Source organism: Neopsephotus bourkii, unplaced genomic scaffold, assembly GCF_033783945.1.
Source record: "Neopsephotus bourkii isolate Nb327-2 ecotype Australia unplaced genomic scaffold, CSIRO-AGI_Nbou_v1 NB_318, whole genome shotgun sequence".
In the NCBI taxonomy this organism is placed as follows: domain Eukaryota; kingdom Metazoa; phylum Chordata; class Aves; order Psittaciformes; family Psittacidae; genus Neopsephotus; species Neopsephotus bourkii.
The window spans coordinates 1,413,402-1,420,135 of NW_026900826.1; positions in this window are offsets into that span (position 1 = coordinate 1,413,402).

Consider the following 6,734-nt stretch of genomic DNA (forward strand, 5'->3'; position numbering starts at 1 on the left):
AAACTGTATGATGGAATAAACAGCATTTGTAAGGGAAGAAAAAGAGAGCAATTAAGTTTGGTTCAAGTTACTTGTATTCCTTAAGTATGAAAAAAAAATCTAGACAAATCAGTCACACAATTTTTATGTAGGACATATGCAACTAGATAGCTCAGTGCTTCCTTTGCAATTAAAACATAGTTCAAAAGTACGTTAAATCTAGCTCAGAGTTCCTGGTGCCATTTCTAACATACCACAGCCACATGAGAGTGATAATTTTGTGTAAACTTAATCAGAACGTTCAAATTCATTTTACAACTTCGATTTTAATTGTCAGGCTTCATCATTTGTTGGCACTGTTGTGACAGAATGGTGAACCATGCCAGTAATACCACTCTTCAGCCCCTGAGGCTCGGTAAACCACCAAACTTAACTAGATCCACTTCATTGTTAGAAATGCATGGTCAAAAAATCAAACCAAACACTTGAAAGCAACAGAATTGGCAGCTGTTACTTTAACCAAAGTGTAGATAACAAGAGACAAAACACCCTCTCATTAGCAGCTACTTAGCAGGGCAAATCCAGTAGTAAATTCTGGTAGCAGAACCCATTTGCTCAAACAATAGGTACAAATTTCAGAAGACCCAACACAAGGGTAGGAGTTCAGCTCCACAATTAAGGTGTTGCTTCAGGATGTCCCTCAGCTGCAGGGAGCTCCTAATGCTTGGTTAACATTACAAGAATTTGTGCTATCTTACATAGCTATGAAAATTAGGCTCCTAGGACTCACAATTTCCATAGAATAGGAAAATTGGGCGTTTCCAGGGAAAACTTGATTTAGTTCTGAGGACAAGATCTCACAACTAACATGCTAAATTCACTCTCTTACTGCAGAAGAAATCCAAAGCCTGCTGATTCACAGCTACTTGGTCCCACCCAGATTCCCACGTGCTAGTGCTAGTTCTTGGCTTACGGAGCAGTAACAGAAGGAGCAGTGGAAACCCAGTAAATTTTTCTCTGGAGAGGGCTCAAGAACTTTCCAAAGGAAAGCAGAGAGAATGGGGGAATTCTAAATTCTTCAGCTAATACCATAAAGCATTTCTGACAAACTACCAGGTCTGCTTCCTCACTTCATGTTTTCCCCTAATTAATCAATCCAAACCTCCTCACATCCCACATGAAGATAAGCAAGTTCTTCTATAACTAAGTCATTCTATATGAAGCTACGCTGACTTCATCTATGGGCTATACTGACTTGATTCGCATGGTTATCATCATATTGGCCTCTAAGTTTGAGAATGATAAATCTGAGAGCTAGAAGGAGCAAGGGTATTAGGAAAAAGTAGCTGGAGGCCAGCCCGGGCATGAGATTTCTCTGGTACAAGCTATTGTTTTAGGAGAACATGCTTGAGGTGAGGGATTTTCCATGCTTTTTTTTTTTTTTTTTCCTCCCTGTTGATACTGAAAAACTGTAAGGAGATTGACATCAAATTGTTCAAGAGTTAAACTGTTTGTGATAAGCTTAGATGGAGAGACAGCACACTGTTTCACTGGAACAGCTTGTAAGGAAAATGAAAGGAAAATGAGTCATCGACATCCTCTCTGCCTCACTCTGGCAGGGAGAACGTCAGCCTTCAGAGTGCTGTGAAGGGGGGCAGGACACAGCACCACAGTGAAGTACATCCTCATGACCTGGGAGTGATGGCACATGGCATAAGGAAGTCACCTTATATCCCTTTATTACTTCCATTAGCCATACGGAACATGACGTGGCTAGCAGTTAGTCATCCAAAGAGTGACTTCTCGTACATTCAGATGTTAAATCCTGTAAATCACTGCACCTCAGCCTCAGAGGGATGTGTTACCTTCCAACCACACCAATAGTCAACTCAAAATTCTTCCAGTATCTCCTTCCAAATCAACAACTGTCAGCTCTGAATAAGGCAATAATAGTGCATTATTTTATACCTTATTGCATTTAAGGACCTTTACCCTGAAGCAAGCTTCTGTTATCTAAAATGGAATATAACTGGTTTAAACATGCTGTGTGGTTCCTATCTCATTTTTATATCTCAAACCAAACTATCAGTCTGTCACTGGCACTTTATGTTGAGTTTGTTATGTAATCATCACCAGAACTAGTAAAATTTGTGATGTCAACCTTAGTAAGTTTTACATCGCATTAAACCAGCTGTAACTTGATCTCAGTGCAGTAAGTGCTAAAGGACTGTAGGAAACCTCTCTAAGGAAGCCCTTATCTCAGGCTTTTCTGCTGGCAATATCCAGCAGCCAGGATAAGGCTCACTCACCCTCATGCTGATGAAATACTGACTCAGGCACAGAAAGAAAAGAGTAAAATAGATCACTCTCTTTATGAGAAATTAAATGAGTTACCGTTAAAGTAATCTGGGTTTGACTTTTTGTTTGTTTGATTCCCTAAAAAAATTTTACCAGAAACTCTGCTATTATTCAGCTGTTCTTTTAAAGCTGTTCAATGTACGTGCTGGAGTTCATGTAGTTAAATCAGATGCAAATGCCAACTGATAAGGAGATCTAGTTAATATCCTACTCAAGGTCAGACAGATTCTGCATAGAAAACATTTTTGTCCCTTACTAAAGTAATCTGTGGCAGAAAAGAGATACTACTCATTCACTTCTTCACTTTTCTTACTCTTAAGATGGGTTGAGTTCTCCCACATGATTTTTTTTTTGCCACAGGTTTGTCCATTTTTGACAGGCCTGGGTAAATTGGGGTAAATCGGGCGTGCAGCTACAGCTACAGTCCCAACTCACCACTTTACGTTCCAACTGCTGCTCCTGAACACTGAAGATACTTATTTTTTCAACCTGAAAGTTTAAAATTGGTCAAGTAAGGCAAAGAAGCATACAATGACACGGGTTAACAGGGTCTGTGAGTCTCCTCTGTTATTTGTGAAGGGTTTTTCTAGTGTTGGAGTTGCCACATTTCTGTGTAAGTATTTTGCCTGATATGCCTCAGATAATACACAAAACAACATCACAAACACACAACTTTTCAGCAATTCCAAATATGTTATTTCAAAATGGGATGAAGTAGAAACAACTTATTACTGTGAATCACACCACTTAAGAAATATAACCTAAAAGGAGGAGACTTGTTTCTGTTGAAGCCAGGAAAAATAAAATTCAAAAAAAGAGTGTAATTTCACAGTTTTTAAACTGTTTAGAAATTCTGGTCACTGTCAGTACATGCTACACTCCAGAGTTAGACATCATCTTCTGATGAGGTCCCAAAGGTTTAATCATCTTTTTGCATTATACCAAGGTTCCTCGAAAACAAAAAGTAGTTAGTCTAAACAATGTGTTACCTTTAACAGCTGAGAAGAAACAAGTGCCTTAGCTGTACATTCAAAAAACCAGGTCATAAAAGCTAAAGTAAAAATAATGTGCAAAAATTTTGCATATTTACCAAATTATCCCCTGTAACTGACTGACACTCACAGCATACAATGTATGTATTTTAATTGCTCATGTATTAAAATTGACAAAATGCATTGACATCTTACTGTACAAAGTAATTATAAGAAGGGAGCATAGAGGCAGCATGCCTTTAGAGATAAAGGAGCTGATCTGGTATCACCCAAAGGCCACTAGTGCAGTTGAGAGTTCAGCCCCCCTCTAATCCCGAGACCCTATCATGACAGCACAGGCGGCGTTTTCACTGCATTTATAGGGGCTACAGCATCTTACAAAGTCAGCCATTTACTTTGCAACTCACATACCAGGAAGCTCCATGAGGCTTCTCATCTTTTTGGTGCTGTCCCATTTTTCTGGGACTGGCAACTTATGACCAGCACTAGGAAAAGGCTGTACTGCAGCTTTTGGATGGCAACACAAAGGGCCCTATGACACGCCAAGTTCAAAGTGCAAACCCAGGAACTCAAGTGCTGTTTTGGGGTATGGCTTGTCACATGTAAATCAGGTAAATGAAAGTGTGGGTTTTCCACTTCTAAAATCTGCATTAAAGATATTCCATATCAATAGGAAGGGATACCCAAGTTCATGAGCTGATAGAGAGCACACAGTAGATCTGAATGTGCAATTTTTCCTTTGATGTGCTCCATAGTGTGCAAAAAAAGACACTACCCAACCCATCAAAGTATAATGTAAGCATATCCTGCATTTGGGAATATGATACATTACTTACTGCTCAGAAAACTATGTTTCAGAGCTTAACCAACACAAGCTGAAATCGTGCACAAAATCGCCAAGGGTGTGCCTCCCCATGTCTCTATTTACATGTGTTAAACCAGGACAGTCTGGGGACATTTACACCAGAATGGTGACCCTTTGCAAGTTTTTAGCAGTGTCTGCCTACCTTAAAAAACAAAACAAAACAAAACAACAAAAAACCCACCAAAAACACACTCCACCCTCCCAAAAAACCAACCAACCAACCAACCAACAAAACCCTAAAACACACCAAGAAACACAAACACCTAAAAACAAGCTTTCCTGGGAAAATTGTTCCCCCCTGCAGTCTTTGGGCTTACAAATTCTTGCTTTGAGTTTTCATCTGCTAGCAGCCAGCTGGTGCAGGCAGCGAGGCCGCCCTTGTGTAGAGATGCTGCATGCACAAGCAGCAGAGGTGCAGCATCTCCTTCCATGAAGGCACTGCCCCAAACAGTGGCAGCCAGAGGTGCTGCTTCTCCATGCAGCCAGGCAGCAGCAGGCAGCAATGCCAGCATAGCTTGACAGTCTAAACAAACTGCTTTTCAAGAACAGGGCCGAAGGTCGAATGAACTGCTTCCATAAACTGGAGACAAGTTCACAGGTATTCTTACACAGCTCTGTTCCTTGAAATTTCTTTTAAATCCAGGGATAGGTATCTCATAATCAAACGGTAAAACTCCAGGTGAGCATATACAGGACTAGTCTTAATTGTCTAACTGAATTCTTATTTGACAGTGACCCTGGCAAATGTATCACTTGGTCCTGCAGAAGCATGCTGTTCCATTTCTTAGAGAAAAAGGCACCAGTGGGCATGCATTTGCTCTTTTTCTATTGTTACTGTAATGTAAATTTACTTTTTAAATATTCCTGAAACCAGATACTAGAGAGATATTTACCTACCAGAGGAATAGCTCTTTGCTAGTTTCCTGCAGTCTGCCTTAAATCCTCAAAGATGGATCAATTTCCCACCATAGCTTGTTTACCTTTTGAAAGAAGCATTAATTAAAAGGACCTAAATTTTCTTGTAGCTTTGATAGAGACACATCACAACAAAGCTTGACATTAAAGTAACCAAGTCATTGTTGCACTTTTAAAGGTACCAATACCTGTTTTATTTCCTGGTATTCCCAAGCATATACAATACAGAAGTTGATATATTCTCATGGTCCTTCTGCAAAATACAAGGAGAGCCAGCACAGGTGCAATGGTAAAACTGTAAAAATCTTCTTTTCTTTTGTTTTCCAAATCCAAGAAAGGTTATTACACCAACACTAATGCAACCCAGAAAGTCACTGAGACTGTAACACAGATAAGGATGTGCAGAAGATAAGCTATTGGTTTTAGTTACTGGTGGATTGAGCTGGTGGGTATGCCTGCTGCATTTTTAAGAAAGAGTCCAAATGATTAAACCACCTCATGAACACCCATATTCATGCTGGAACAGACTGTTATTGTCCAAAACAGAGTAATGTGCAAAGACACTTAAAAATGTGCTGGTATTACCCAAAATGGAAAACAGGAGGAAAGAAAGGAGTTCAGTGAAAAAAACAGACATCAGAATACCTGAGCACACTCTTAAGAAAAAGCTGAAAGGGAGCTCTTTGATCTAAACACTTTCTAGGTTAAAAGGCCTTTGAGCTGCAAGCAAAATCCCTATTCTCAGCTATTTAATGCCTTCTGTGTTCAGGGAAACAGGATCTTGCACATTCTTTATAAATAAGAGGAATTCCAGAGATACCTGAGCCTCCATCATCAGCCTCTCTGAAGAACACAGAACCTTGATCACTCAGTTCTGAAAAAAGGGGTGACAATCTGAGTTGCTCTCCTCCTTTCCTTGGAAATCAGAAAGATAAAACACCCAGTAAAATGTGCATATGGGTTACGTGAAAATAAAATAGTGCTTTAACTTCTGAAAGCATTACAAATCCAAAGACAACTTTTAAGTATGCTTAAATCTAATAATTTAATAAAAGTAAATAATTCCATATTGGGTGTGTGTGAACCAAACCCATACTGTCATGATAAAATGAGATTTTCTATGAAAACAAGAAAAAATAAATTGCACATTATTCAAGCTGGAAAATGAGCAGAAAATACCTTAATAATCAGCGCAGTAGAGCTGCAATGCTCCTCTGTAGGTTGTTTAGTCCACCCTCCCTGCCAGGCCTGGGTCCACCTGTATTTTAAGTATCTCCAAGGATGGAGACTCCACAACCTCTCTGGGCAACCTGCTCCAGTGTTTGACCACACTCGCAGCGAAAAGCATTTTCTTACGTCTAAATGGAATTGTATGGTAAAGATGGGACCGATATAAACAGGCAAGCATTTGTTAACTAATAATGGTAAACCCCTTCCTTAAAAGAAACTGCCTCTCTTCTGCTTGCAATTTTCAAGCTTCTGAGATTTGCAGTTTTGCTACCATCAAATGTACCAGCCTTAACAAGGCAATGCAGGGGGAACAGATGGTGCAGTTCACTGATTGCAGTTGTGTCTGTTCTTTGTAGCTTCTATGATTTTTTAAGAAAATAAAAATTAATAAATTC